Source organism: Cynoglossus semilaevis, chromosome 1, assembly GCF_000523025.1.
Source record: "Cynoglossus semilaevis isolate Cse_v1.0 chromosome 1, Cse_v1.0, whole genome shotgun sequence".
Classification (NCBI taxonomy): Eukaryota; Metazoa; Chordata; class Actinopteri; order Pleuronectiformes; family Cynoglossidae; genus Cynoglossus; species Cynoglossus semilaevis.
The window spans coordinates 30,190,958-30,206,283 of NC_024307.1; the positions used below are offsets into that span (position 1 = coordinate 30,190,958).

The 15,326-nt window shown below is 37.4% G+C and overlaps 1 long non-coding RNA gene across 1 annotated transcript in view; it reads right to left on the minus strand.

Annotated features, from left to right (window-relative positions):
* Window positions 1–5,268: 5,268 nt before the first annotated feature.
* Window positions 5,269–15,326, minus strand: part of LOC103390653 (uncharacterized) — a 20,827-nt gene continuing 10,769 nt past the window's right edge. Inside the window, exons 3-4 of the long non-coding RNA XR_522710.3 lie at window positions 9,888–10,049; window positions 5,269–5,603 (exon numbers count right to left, since the gene is read on the minus strand). This is a non-coding gene — a long non-coding RNA (uncharacterized LOC103390653). The remainder of the gene's footprint in view (window positions 5,604–9,887; window positions 10,050–15,326) is intronic.

Genomic DNA, 15,326 nt, shown 5'->3' on the forward strand with positions numbered 1-15,326 from the left:
GCATCCAAGCTAAAAGCCAAAACAACACATGGCAACAGACACAGTATTTCATTTGAACATTACATTAAAATGTGGGCTGTTAAAATTAACACATGATAAATAAATCATATTTATCATATTTATTTATCATCATAATTGATGTGTGACATTAACTTGATTTAAGTTGTAATGCACTTCAAAAAATTGGAGAATGACGCACACTATATTTATTAATTCTACTATCCACTGACTTATCCTTGCACGGCCAATACACTTGTTATTTACACACACTGGTATTAACACACACTGCCTGACTGACAATTCTCAAAGAGATTGCAATGGATCGTTGACTGGTTATGACGGCTAATGAAGTTTTGACATGATCTACAAGTGACTTTCAATATTAACAGTAAAATAAAATCCACAGACACGATCAACTTAAAATTTTAGTTCAAAGATTTGCATATTTTTACAATGACTTTTTTCCACATTAATAATTATTGTTTGTGGGTACGTCTATAATTACTATACATTACATTTTTAATTTACTACGATTAGTGACAAACGGGTGAAATACATACATCTACATCTAATTATTTCTCTTGCAGTGTTTTCTTTTCCAGCAATATACAGATACAATTTATTATATTCATGATTATTATTTATTTATAGCTATACTACTCACTGATCATTATATTCATCAGGATATATATTTTTTCTCAGAAAGTCTGTCTTTGAAAAGAAACTGTTGGGCCTTCAATTGGACAAGTTGTACTACTTACTGGCTTTATATGTAGTTCATCATGAACATGAAATTATATGTTTGGAAGTTGTGTAGAAAACCTCCTGAACTCAGAGGGCAGAGTTATCAAGTGGTTCGTATGACATGGGAGTTCCTTTGAAAGTGCTGGTCTGATGAAAACAGCAAGCAACTCCATGTGAACACAGCATATTTACATACAGTTCTACTGCTTCTGAAAATCATTCACCAGATGGGCTTTCAAGACTTCTAAATTAAACACAAAAATGTACATTAGTGATATTCGTTTCTAGGCAAAAAATATTTTATTTCTGTGCCTCTATTAATTCAGAGCATATATAAAAATATTTTTCCAGTGTACCACAATAAGCTTAATTTCCAAGTTATAATTTTGTTCTGTAGGTCAGATTATGGACACATTAAACTATAGTTTGAAAACACTACACGCGCTGTGGTGAAAAAACATTGTCACACATGTTTACAGTACTTAAATGAAGTATTGGGCCCAAGAACCATACTGGTATCTGTTATTTTGCATCCTTTATGACGACTTGTTATTTTCCAATACTGCCAACATTAACACTGTCCAAATGGTTAAACAAAGCTACTTGAAAATAAATATATTGTAAAATAAACATAAAAGAAATACTAAAGACCTGCTTGTGCCTACGCCAGAGGAAAATCCTCTCTCATTTCTGTTTGTATAGTCACATGCCAAGCATCCACTTCAGGCACCTTTCTAAAACTGCACTGCCAGCTTAGAAACTTTGCTTTGCTGCTGCTCTCAAGCTATGATGGTTTAGCTCTAGCCTGAGGCTTACACTAGTGTGTTATTTGTCTTCCTCTGAAAATGTTCACGTAGAAGTTTAAGTTATTTTGCTGTCAAGAAGGCAGGAGGCATGCCATACACCAAAGATTTGTGGAGCACCTTCAGTGGGTGCACAGTTTTGGAAACAAAGATACCTTCAGGGGGCTTTTTTCACTGACAGGGCAAACCTGGCCTCAGTGCAGTCCACGTCAACATTTCATACAACATTATTTTGGACATATCAGTGATCTAGTAAAGCTGTAGTACAGTACATGCCACACATGCGATAGTATCTATGTCAGCACATAGTCCATGCTGATGCAACAAATTATTATGATTAAATTAAAACTAAAATAATATTCTGATTACATGACTAAAATAAAATATCATTGTTACAATAACAATAAATTAAACCAAATACCAACTATTGATCAGGTATTGTTAAGACCTTTACCAGAGTTCACTCACAGCAAGCTAACTATATGTACCTACTCTTCAAAAACAATAATGAGTCCCTTTTTCTTTTTTTTTTCAAACTTGCTTTCACTGCAGTATAGGGAAACACTGCTTTGGACCTGTCAAAATGTCTTCTTCCTCAGGGATAAAGACTCCTATCTCACCCATTTTCTGCCATAAAAAGGAGAAAATAAGTATTATATTGTGCTGCTCTAAACCCACTGTTTACCAACAGGTTTAATGCAGCCTGCCCTTAATTGCATTCATTATCTAAAGCTCCAGGTCTGGGCCAAGGTTGCAGGGAGAGATGGGGGATTTGAGTTATCTCCTGTTTATTCAAAAATACATAACTGCCAGTACTGTAGATAATAAGTAATGAGTACATAGTGTGAAAATAAATAATGAAAAGGGCAGGGATTTTCTCTGTTCTTTTATCATACCCCATTTTCTCTGCGAAAAGAAAGTGTGAGGACGTGTAGGCCATCACACTTAACACGTATTGAAAGTCTGCAGGAAAATGGAGGTTTCTTTGTGTGAGGGGAGACATAATGGAGCCCCCTCCCCAGTCTGCTAAGGTGAAGAGTAAAATGGGGATATAATTGAAAACAGTGCAAGACCATATAAAAAAGAGGAGCAGAATTTGCCAGAAAAAGAATGACATGCCAGTTAGGATTAAATACAGTTTTGAATTAAACTTAGGTGAATAATCCGACCGTATTTACATAATGAGAACAGTTAATGCAGCAGTTTAAATAATAATTTTTAAAAGTGGTAAGAACTATCTGTTAGAATTTGGAAATATTTCAGACATACACATGACATACTGGACTAAGTACAAGAATTTCATTAAAATAATGCTTTAAAAATTGCACAATAAGTAGTTAGACACATGGTGATTAAAACTAAAGTTCTAGAGTACCAATAATTAACTGGAATAGGTGACAATGCCACACGCATCATCATGTCAATGAAATAAAGCTGATGCTTTATTATATGATAGCTTAGTACAAAAAAAGAGGTATAATTTTTATAAACAAATAATCATATAAAAGATGTAAATGTAATATTTATTATACCAAATAAGCAGGACAATTTATGTAGACTGCAAAACAACACTTTAAAGCCACTTTTCTATTTCATCTTCATAAATATATTTCCCTTTAGCTAAAATGTTTCAAATACCATTCTTCAAATGAATTACACACACCTGGCAGTGAATCATATGTCAATTTGGACATGCTAAGGTGTGCCCCCCATCCCAGTGAGCTACAGGAGATGACACATGCAGGGGCAGATGGGATGGATGGTTCTCCCAGGTTTATTTATCAGGGATGTCGGCAGCATGTTGTACCCAATGATCAAGCCAGGTGCCAAATCAGATAACGACCTGATAGATGAAAGCTGCTTTTAACGAACATCCACCAGAATGTCAGACACTGAAAATAACGGGGCCACTGCCTGACTGGAGACATTACTGTACAATAATGGTAGTTATGAGAAAATAAAAACATACATGGTAAGAAATGAAGACCTGATCAAAATTCAGACGCACTGGAACCATGCCATCAAAGCATGTAATTACAGAGTACTGTTGATAGGAATGACAGAAAGTGTCTTGTTAATCAACCATTACAATATTTGGTGAACAGAAGGTCAGTCGTGTACACTCAGTCCAGCGGGACGACTGCTGGTATGTGGACTTAATGACCATATGTTATTTTTCTATTGCCTATGATATCCATTCACTTTCCCTTTCTCTGTCTATCTCTCTAACAACTGTGCAACTGACAGTCACGCCAACGTGGCAGCAGACTCTAATAGATCCTCAAGAGACATCTTCATAACTCCCACTCTGTTTTCTTTTCCGTTTCTTTCTTTGACACATGCTCGGTGAACTGCATGGGGAGAAGGTGCCACAATGCAATGCTCAAAATAGAACAACTGTAGGAAGGAGCGCCTAAATATGGTTAGGGTCACATGAGAGGTTGCTTTGACCACCACTAGACAACAAACTATAAATGAGTCGGGGCAGTGAGCCACCTCCACCTGACTGCTATTAAAGCAACCTGAAAATTACTTCCACTGCAGCAGGAAGCATTCTTAAGGAAACTTAAGAGTGCTCAATATTTGACATAAATGTCAAACCTGGTTTTATATCCCATGTGAACACAAGGAACGTTTAAAAAAATATGACCTGCTAATGTAATGTTCACTGTTTATTTATGGTGACACTGCACCACCAATGGATTACAGCATTAAACTCTGGGGTGTTATATGGGATTCCATTAGTTGAAACAGTCAATGTGTCATGAAGTAGAATAAAAACAATGGTTGATTAAGATGGAGAACAACTATTGGCCTGCCAATCTACAAATTCTTTTCATTTAATTTTTTGATGGGGGAGGAAGGTTCATGCATCAGCCTGCTTTAGTCTGCAGGAGCAGAAATAGCAAACCCTCCCACCCCCAAAAAATGGGAAACAGTAATTTCAGTAATGGTGTCACCACCTGGGTGAATTTATAAGCCTTTTAACATGGCAGAAGATGGCAGGGAGGAAAGAGGAAAGCGGGAGACGATTTTTATCTCAGAGAGGAAGAATGACAGTTCCATTACCTGGGAGTCGCAGATGCTGCCTGCAATCCAGCAAGTAGAATTTTTCTCCCCACAACATGTGCTTATCAATACTGAAGTTAAGGCTTTTTGGACCGTCTGCAGTAAGGGCTCTCATCGATCACACCCAGAAAAGTCAATCATGGCTTTCACTAATCAAAGTACGCGAAGATTTTCAGTACATCCTTGCTTGGCTCCCTTAGCCGTCAAGCTGTATTTAATAAAGTAAATCTCCTCCAGGTCTACGATGCCACTGATAGTTTCTTTGAGGCAACAGGACAACTCTGATTAGGGAGAATTGAAACCCCACATCATGAAATATCAGTCAAATGATAATAAAAAAAGTCAGAACATGAACATATTACAGTTGATCTGTGTTGGAGATATATTTGAACCTAGCAATAAATAAAATCTTTGACTCCTGCTCCGAACACAGGTTGTGTTAAATCACCAGCTCAAATGTTTCTACTTGTTTCAACTAAGATTTGCTCCAACCTCAGGTTAAAAGCACTACATTCACATTAGCTCAAGGTTAAGGCTGGAAATTTGGTGTGACATCACTGAGCTAAGTGCAAGAGCACACACTCACACACACTCAAACACACATGCACAACCAGGATGACAGTCACACAGGGAAGCCCACTGAGAACATTTATGTCTAATATTTATGATCAGTGTTTAATTTTGACCAATCGCTGGTTTAAATATGGCACAGGATTAGAGACGAAAGAAATGACCCACAAGTGTATTTCTTTGTTAAATGTGTTCAGTTAAATGTGTGCATTAAATATTATGAAGCTGAAATTAATAAGAAGTGTGTGATAAAACTAATCAAAAGCAAAACTTGAGCTTTGGCATCACAACAGAGATAGTGAACAGAAAGTGTCACTTACCTTTTTGGTGTGTTCTGTTTGGTTTTTGTGATGTTAGGATTCCTTTATCTTCATTAGTCAATTTGCTGTGACCACGTCTTGTCAAACTCCTGGCTCTCTACAATATATAAACATTTTGTCAGTTTTGACAAATTATTTCTAGAACTAAACATCTGTTGATTTACATGATAACCAAAATATCTGCTAGTACTTGTCAAAAGTTGGATGACCTAGTATCACATTGCTCTTCCTGCCTTTAAGGTAAAATGTTTCCACTCACTTATATTTGAAACACTCTCAAAAGTGAGATTCTACATAAACAAAAAATAAATAACTTAAAGCGATGCCAGTGAGAACACAAACAAGTAAAACAAAAAAAAAACGATATATATGTCATGTATGATAAGGAGATGACTTTGTCTTTTGATTACAATATTGAGCCATAATAGTGTGATTTAATCACTATTTTTGCAAACTTTGAAGGCCATGTGTTCACATCCAGCAATATGGCTTTCACTGTCCCACCCTATATTTTTGTAAGTTTTTTTTAATTTTTCTGCATGTGTAGGTGTATGTATGAACAGCCACCAGTTGGAGTTGGATGGCTAGCCCTCAACATGTCATCACACGCCAAAAAAACCCAAAAACCTACACTGTCACATATTTTTTAGGGAAAAAAAGGTAAGGTCCCTGTGCTAAAAAATTAAAGGTCATTATGTAGTGAAACATACAGAGAAACACAAGCTATTTTCCTGATCAAGTTCATGCATTGGAATTGGGTGCTTTGATAGTTAAACTGTAAAACCAGCAAGGACTTTTGAAAAAACTTCTGAACAGGTAAAATAATCTATAAACATACTTTCTTTTTAGTAGATAGTTGATTAATTAATACATATTTTGACTCTGAATCTTCCCTAAATGTTAGGTAGGTTGAAAATGGATTTGTTGCTAATAATGTCACCTTTCGTTAAAAGAAACTTATGTATATAAACTAGTGTCAAAGTCAATAAATAACTCTGATATAAAGAAAAACATATCTGACTGTAGGTTTAACTGTGCCACAAGAAGGTGCTGGAAATAATTTCTAAACCTACCATAAAAATAACATCATCTGTTATAAATAACTTTTATTTCAAGCTGTACAAATGTGCAGCCAAGGGCAAGTTGATTTAAGCTTTTATATCAATGAATAATTAAAGCAGTGGGTGAAGACCATTCAGCTGACCTATAAAGATGAAGGAATGTTCAATATGGGACAATAAAGTAATGAATAGCTCTGGTCTTAACTGTATAATGAATAAAGGTTAAAGGTTGTAAAGATGTTTGAAAATGTAGAGCAGCAAACATGATATCAGAGTTAAAGAGCACCTGCTCTTCTTTGTATCATTTACCTTGATTTACCCTGATTTTTTGTTTAATATAGCATCTGTGATATCAGCAGGATTACAAAGCTATAGACGAGAAGGCCCAGAAGCCAGTGTATTTGCTGAGCAAGCCGTCCTAGAAACTGACAAACATGGACATGCGTGTTTGTCAGAAAGTGTGTGTGCACTTGAGTATGGCTGGAGAAGGATCATTTTGATAACTGCAGCCTTTCGGAAAGAAGAGCCACTCATTTGAAAAGACTAAATAGCAGAAGATAATTTAAATTGCCTCGTCACCACGCCATTGATGCCGAGTGCTATTACGCTCAGCAGGAGGGAATGATAGGTCTTCAAGAAAACAAGAAGAATACATTCCAGTATCATCTCTGCCACCATTAATGACATGTGCCATCACTTGTGGGCAAAAGAAACTTCATTACGCAAAAAAAAAATGGTTAAAGATTCACAAGGCCCATTGGGTAAACAAATGCTGTTTTTCCAGTAGGATGCATAATGAACATTTTTTAAATCATGTACTTCTGCTCCATATATTAGAACAAAAGAAGTTTCTCTTCAATTCAAAACACTTGCATAGCTCAACAGAAAACAAACAAAAATACAGCCTTCTCCCTCTTTCAGCCCAGTTCTGTCCTTCGGGCAGATAGAGAGGGCAAACAGGCTAAACTTGGGCCGTCAGCTAACCTGTGATGGATGGATTTGGCGTTGCTTGCTTTGGGACTGAAAGACGCTGTGCTCCAAATAAATTTCTGCACCTGAGGTATTAAAGCATTCTCTCCCACTAATAAAGATGTCTATCATCTGTGAATAAGTAACCTCGTCGACCCGCCAAGTCGGTAGTGAGCAAGTGGTGGAGGGCAAGATCAGCAGCCTACACATCAATCATGCATAAGCAACGCAACGCGATGAGTTTGGCCACGATAACAATTCCAAGAAAATATTGCAGCATAAAAATGGAAAATTAAAGGCAAGAAGCCAAGACGGTAATAGCATCACACTAATAAAAAAGATAAGCAATCAAATGGGAAAGTGACTTGCTGTAAAGGATAGAATATCAGTTCTCAGTCTTTCTGATGGCTTTGGTGGCAAGGTGCTTTTAATACAGGAGAGCAGCACAGAGCAAATGAAGTCTTGTCTAAACATTAGCAATCCTGGGGCACAGATTTTATTCTAAAGGACAATCAGATTCTAATGGTTCATATTATACACACCATCACGTCAATACTAATTAGGGTGAAAGCCTTTGAAACTGTAGCCTGCAATCTTTGAAAACAAACTAGAGAAGGTAAAAGAAGTGCATAAAAGTACATGTACCAATAACTGCCAAATATTAATTGATTTAAAAATGCACATTTTCAAACCTCATTGAATTTAAAAAATATAAATGAAAAGGAGTAGGGTATAGTGTGTATTTATATATTCATTAGAAAAATACATTGATTGTGCTACCTGATACTACTGGCTAACATGAGCCTCGTTTGTCACTGACACTGCTGCACATGTAGTACTTACCGACTGGTTAAAACATGTGTCATAACCTGTTATATTTCTTAACATTCCTTTGAGTGACACAATAAACAGACATGTCTCCCAGGATAAAAAAAATCATTTAATCAAGCAGGGGTTAGACAAAGGATTAAGGAATGTGTGTGAAGCAGATATTAGAAGGAACTGAAGGTACAGGACAAAAGCTGTGACTGGAATCCTTCACTCTATCAACTCCAATATACTCACTTAGAAGATGCATGAAAATCCATTTATGTTACATGACAGGAGAGGAGGGTGATGCAGTGAGCGAGGGTTGTTGGGGTGGGGGGCTGGGATGCTTGCAAAGATAGATAGCTGGTATGGATGCAGGTCTAATGTTGGTCTAGACACTAGCATTATACTCTACCAACCCCTGCACTGTTCTGTTACATTGGTTGCTAGAGTAGGATTTAAATTAAAATAAATAAAATCAATTTTAATTTACATTCCATAAACTGATACAAAATGTTATTTCACTTAATGGGTTTAATGGGATCAGATTGCATTTGTCTGTAAAACTAACAAAAGTCAGACAGCAAATTTATAAATATCCTTACTTGAAATAAACAGCATCTTCTGTTCTCTCAAATCACAGTTCATTTATTTCAGTAAACGAGAATATCAAGAGACTTGCTGCTGTAATTACCATATAGAAGTCTCCACAAATAATTAACTACAAGGCCATCATTACTAATGTCTAAACATGTTTTTGAGTCTTGTTTCTATCATAGTAGCCGAGTCATGAGTTGTCTAAAAAAAAGGGAGGAGTCTTAAGATGAACAAATGTGTGAAGTCCTGTCAAACAAATTAAGGTGTGACTAAATTGTCTTGTGATTTGAGATTTAGAATTCATGTTGTGAGGTCTTAAATTTTAAAACATTTTTAAAATATAAAAGAAAACAACTTGTGAAACAGGTATGAATAGTTGTTGCCAGCCCTTCCCAACATCCTTCCTTGTAATCTCACCCCCACCCCAGGACTATTGACAATGATGGGTGTAATCATGATGTGATTTTATCAAATACTTTAAAGCAAATTAACCTAAATATAACCTGTAAAACTTACTCAGGCTTTGCAAAGGTTTTAAACAAGCTGCATAAAGTTAAATAATTGTAATCAAAACAAGGTAAAAAGCAGTTTGTATTGTGATACCAAAGACATCCTTGAGAATTGTGGTCTTAATTGAGGGACAAAAAATGATTTTACATGTACAGATTTCTATAATTTTTTGTAACCTTTCAACATTTTTCTTATCTTTTTACAAGATTAAGAAGTTTTAATACCTGTATTTGTAATGTGAGTTTTAATGGTCCTAATAGTCCAGCTGCTCAGCACCACGTCTTCAGGAAATGGAAAAAGAAAGCTAAAGTGTTTGTTTATCAAAGCTGGGCCAGTGTGTGATCTGACTGTATGTCAAAAGTCAATTTATCTTGCTGAACAAGGTGACAGAAGCCAGCCAAGATTAAAGGACTGGGTCTCGAGCCGACTCTCACCTTCAGCGCTCTCAGTGCAGAATGAGGGTGCTCCATCATCCAACACGCACTGTGACACCAGCTGGGCATCTGGGTGGAAAGAGCAATGGGGTGTCGTGCTCTCCCACAAGCGCTTTCCTCTTGGCGTGACCAGGCGTGCTTTGGTTTCACCTCACGCATCAACTGCACATGAACAAAGAGGAAGCACCTTGGTGACTGCTCATGATCAAGGCCATTATAAAGGCAAAGAAAAACACAATTTCTTGGGAAGTTACACATCACCTCTTGGCATAAACATTGGGAGACTTTCTAATAGAGTGCAGCTGCACCACTACTATACAGTGTGCACATTAATAACCCTGATTTCCCCAAGGAAGAATGACAATAATGCAACCACTTCAGCACTGGACCGTACAAAAGGAATGTTTGCCGTGTGACTTTCTCTCCTTCAACTTGTTTTGAAACAAAGGAGGGTTCGGCGTCTTTTGCATCACATTCATTTTAATTAGTGTTTGTGCGCATTTGCAAGTCGACAACATGCATTTTAATTTAATCTAATTACCCGAAAAGCAGGACTCTATCCATAACTGTCACTTTTTAATCACGAGATTCCCTTTAAAGAGCAAAAAAACAAGGGGAAATGGAAAGGTTTTCTCATTACAACCTCAAGGATGTACAATGAAAAGAGATGGAGTAAGTTGTCCAGTTTGGACCTCATCCTTTTGATTTAGCAGAACTACTCAAACCTTAATGCTTTATTGCCATGAATAACATGCGTACATACATACAGTTAAAGATGGAGAAAAATGGAGTTCTCTCACATTTGCCCCCAAACAGTCATGCTGAAAATCTAAGGCAAATTTTCATTTTATGGCCCATCAGCTCCCTGATACAGAGCAAATGAATGCAGTAGCAAACAAATCTATCAAATCCTACATCAAAACAACCGTGCTTTCTCCATGTGACTTAAGGATAGACATCTAAAAGAGCGAGAGAAGGGAGGAGAGAAACGTGACAGCATTAAAAGAAAGTGGAGGCACTGAAGAAAAGTAAGTCCTACATACTGGCTTCAGAAATGCCCTGAAAAAAGAAGTGTTTAATAACTGCAATGCTTACTTCTATGCAAACTTTTTCTACTTTTAATAATGTGCTTACATGTCATCATGCCTTCAATTTGATTGACACTGGACTGGACTTTCATGCCCTATAAGTGACACATCTGCCTCAACAAAATCCCTTTGCCACAATCAAGATGGGTAACTTTTTCCTGTTGCTGCCTAGGAAAACAAAGATTTTTTTTCAAAGGCATCGATGCGTGAAGACGGAAAATGAAAGTACAGGTTGGAGCTGCTACGAGTGCACTGACGTATGGAACAGTATCAGTTCACTTCAGTGCTTCTCGTGAGGCATCATGGTGGGTTGAAAATGTCAATTTCATGCCATATAGACTCTGATTAAAAGCCTAATGGATACCTGTCTGGAACATGACGGGTTAATAGTGTCTTTGTTGCGCTCTTTGTCCGACCCAGGAAAAAAAAAAACGTAGACAGGATGAAGCATAAGACCTTTAATCATGTCTACCTCAGTGCTTTTTTTAAATGCATATCATACTATGATTACTTTACGTCACCTGGATTGTTCCTGCTCTCACTTGAAGATGAGTGGAACCTTAATTTGACCGGACTCCAGTTGATTCATGTAGGAGAACAGTGATCAGAGAACACACACATATATACACCTGCAGTGATCTATGCCCAAATACAATTAATCATTGTCAAGATTAGGATTTGGGTACATTTTTAATCAGCAGCACTGATGAGGAACTACTAAGATTAAACTTGTCATCTTGGTTTTTATTTTTCCACCAAGTAAGCTACACTTGAAATGATGACTTTGGATAAAATGACTGTGCTCCTGGGTTACTTTCAAAGAGTCAGTACAGTGAAGGGACAGAAGTGCAATCAGTCGTCAATGGCCATAAATTTCATTGCAGAGTGAGAGAGAGACGACCGCATTTGTGCTGACAATGTAAAATACTGGCTGCTTGTAATAGTTATTTCATTTTTTTTTGCAATTCACCTTTCCATAAGGGAAATGTCGGCTTTCTCTACACAGTTGCTGAGAGTGATTTTATACATACATGCGTGTATACACGTCCTAGTTCAAAGAAGAAGAAGTAAATGCCACTGAAATAGATTTGATTTTATAAGCCTAAACTGAAATGTGTCATCAGGACATATTTGGAATGGCAGAGATGGATTGCCTTTTAATGGAAAATAAATGCAATCCCAAATGTTTCTCTGATGAGCATGTGTGTTTGATTCAATTGCCTGATGAGCTCAAAAGCACCAAAAGAACGTTGATGCTTCTATATAGAAAAGGCTTCAAAGTCCCTTTGCAAATCTTTTTAAATTTGGTAAAGCAAACTGATGTTTGGCATTTAAAATGACGTAGTCATTGTTCTGCACACTTCATTAGCGGCACACGCTGCCTATGCATACAGCACCCGAGTGTCTTTTCATTTGAATGTTAGGATTTCAAGTACATCAATCATTTAAATATGAGGGGGAAAAGACTGTAAAGTAGGCATATACTGACTTTCGAGCAGGCGTTCAAATTGTAAAGTCACTTGAGAACTTTTACTTCTAACATATTTTTAACACAAATGCTACAATCTACTCCACCATCTTGCCCTTCTCTTCACTTCCCCACCACCATGCAAACACAGACTTTAATCATTTAGATTTTCATTATCAAAGCTACCTCTATTCATTACTCAATGTAGTTTTACTGCTAAGCCACAAACCAAAATTAATTTATTACTTTCTCTTCACAGCTAAAAATTGAAAAACAAATAAATAAAGTAAACCTTTGGACCTTTGGATTTGACTCTTCATTTTAAACTCAATTACTTACTTACTTACTTAATTTTCAAACATTATCTTTCAAGATGGATGGGTCTTCATCTTGCAGAGACAAAAGGCACAGCTACTCAAGTGAATAAGTTAAGGAAGACAACAAGTACATACTGTCTCAGTGTCACAAAGGCAATTTCACCCAGACAGGGAAGTGGGATTGGGAGGTTTCCGTATACAGCAAGTTGTCAGTCACATAAACCTGTGCCTTGTGGCTTTGAACATTGTGTGCAACGATGCTCAGCTTGTTCTTTGACTATTTTCCTCAACACTCCTGCAAGGCATTTTCATCCTGCTTCAGTGCCTTTCAAATCCTGGGGAAAACAAATGCGCCATGTCATTCCTGTATTATTTGCATGGAAGCCCACCAGTCAAGCCTTGACACTTGCATAATGAGTGGTAGATGTAAATTCTGCCCAACCCACCCCTTTTAGAATGAGAGCTCAATTAATTGACCTGCTGCAACTACTCAAGTAATATGAGCACTAATGTGATATACATATATATTCATATGCAGTATACACACGTGTGCATGTATGAAATGTATATATGTATATGCATACATATATACATACACAAACATAATATATATGCATGTATGACATTGGTTTCGATTTGCTCAGAATACACAAAATACACAAAAAATGGTGGTGAAATTAATTGGGAAACTCTAGGCTAAAATGTGATTGTGACTTTGATCAATGACTGAGAAAACTCATTACCAGCGTGGGCTGGGTGCGTGAGGTGGACCCTAATTGCAAGTCAGTCTGTAAATCTGTGCTGTAATTGACAGCTGGATGAACCAGGTGTGCCCAGTGCCACTGTGGTCTGATGGGAAAGAGGGACAGAGAAAGATTAAGTTTAAAGAACCAGGAAAATGTCTCTTTTTTTGGCTAATCTCAAAGTTTCAACTTGGAAAACATAACCTCTCTTGCAACGATACACAGCAACTCAGTATCCAGTGTTTTTGAATGACGGTAAGATCTAAAATTCTTAAATGACAAGACCTTGCAATCAAACAGGTGTTACACTGACCAAAGAACTGAACTGTGACATGGGGCAAAAAGTGAACATAGGTGAAAACATTATTTACACTATGGCTGATTTGCAAAGTAGTTTTGAGGTATTGTCTTTGTTATTAAACTGTTACTTTTGAAGGGGTTGAAAAAGTTTATTGCATTTGCCCACTGCACATTCACAACATGTTTTGACTAAATTGACTTTTTTTCCAGTAATTGTTACATTAAAACATTTTAATTGGAAAAGGGGGCATTTACAGGGAGTGCAGAATTATTAGGCAAGTTGTATTTTTGAGGATTAATTTTATTATTGAACAACAACCATGTTCTTAATGAACCCAAAAGACTCATTAATATCAAAGCTGAATATTTTTGGGAGTTGGAGTGGGGCTTTTTTAGTTTTAGCTATTTTAGGAGGATATCTGTGTGTGCAGGTGACTATTACTGTGCATAATTATTAGGCAACTTAACAAAAAACAAATATATACCCATTTCAATTATTTATTTTCACCAGGGAAACCAATATAACAGCTCAACATTCACAAATATACATTTCTGACATTCAAAAACAAATCAGTGACCAATATAGCCACCTTTCTTTGCAAGGACACTCAAAAGCCTGCCATCCATGGATTCTGTCAGTGTTTTGATCTGTTCACGATCAACATTGCGTGCAGCAGCAACCACAGCCTCCCAGACACTGTTCAGAGAGGTGTACTGTTTTCCCTCCTTGTAAATCTCACATTTGATGAGGGACCACAGGTTCTCTATGGGGTTCAGATCAGGTGAACAAGGAGGCCATGTCATTAGTTTTTCTTCTTTTAGGCCCTTTCTTGCCAGCCACGCTGTGGAGTACTTGGATGCGTGTGATGGAGCATTGTCCTGCATGAAAATCATGTTTTTCTTGAAGGATGCGGACTTCTTCCTGTACCACTGCTTGAAGAAGGTGTCTTCCAGAAACTGGCAGTAGGACTGGGAGTTGAGCTTGACTCCATCCTCAACCCGAAAAGGCCCCACAAGCTCATCTTTGATGATACCAGCCCACACCAGTACCCCACCTCCACCTTGCTGGCGTCTGAGTCGGACTAGAGCTCTCTGCCCTTTACCGATCCAGCCACGGGCCCATCCATCTGGCCCATCAAGACTCACTCTCATTTCATCAGTCCATAAAACCTTAGAAAAATCAGTCTTGAGATATTTCTTGGCCCAGTCTTGACGTTTCAGCTTGTGTGTCTTGTTCAGTGGTGGTCGTTTTTCAGCCTTTCTTACCTTGGCCATGTCTCTGAGTATTGCACACCTTGTGCTTTTGGGCACTCCAGTGATGTTGCAGCTCTGAAATATGGCAAAACTGGTGGCAAGTGGCATCTTGGCAGCTGCACTCTTGACTTTTCTCAGTTCATGGGCAGTTATTTTGCGCCTTGGTTTTTCCACACGCTTCTTGCGACCCTGTTGACTATTTTGAATGAAACGCTTGATTGTTCGATGATCACGCTTCAGAAGCTTGGCAATTTTAAGAGTGCTGCATC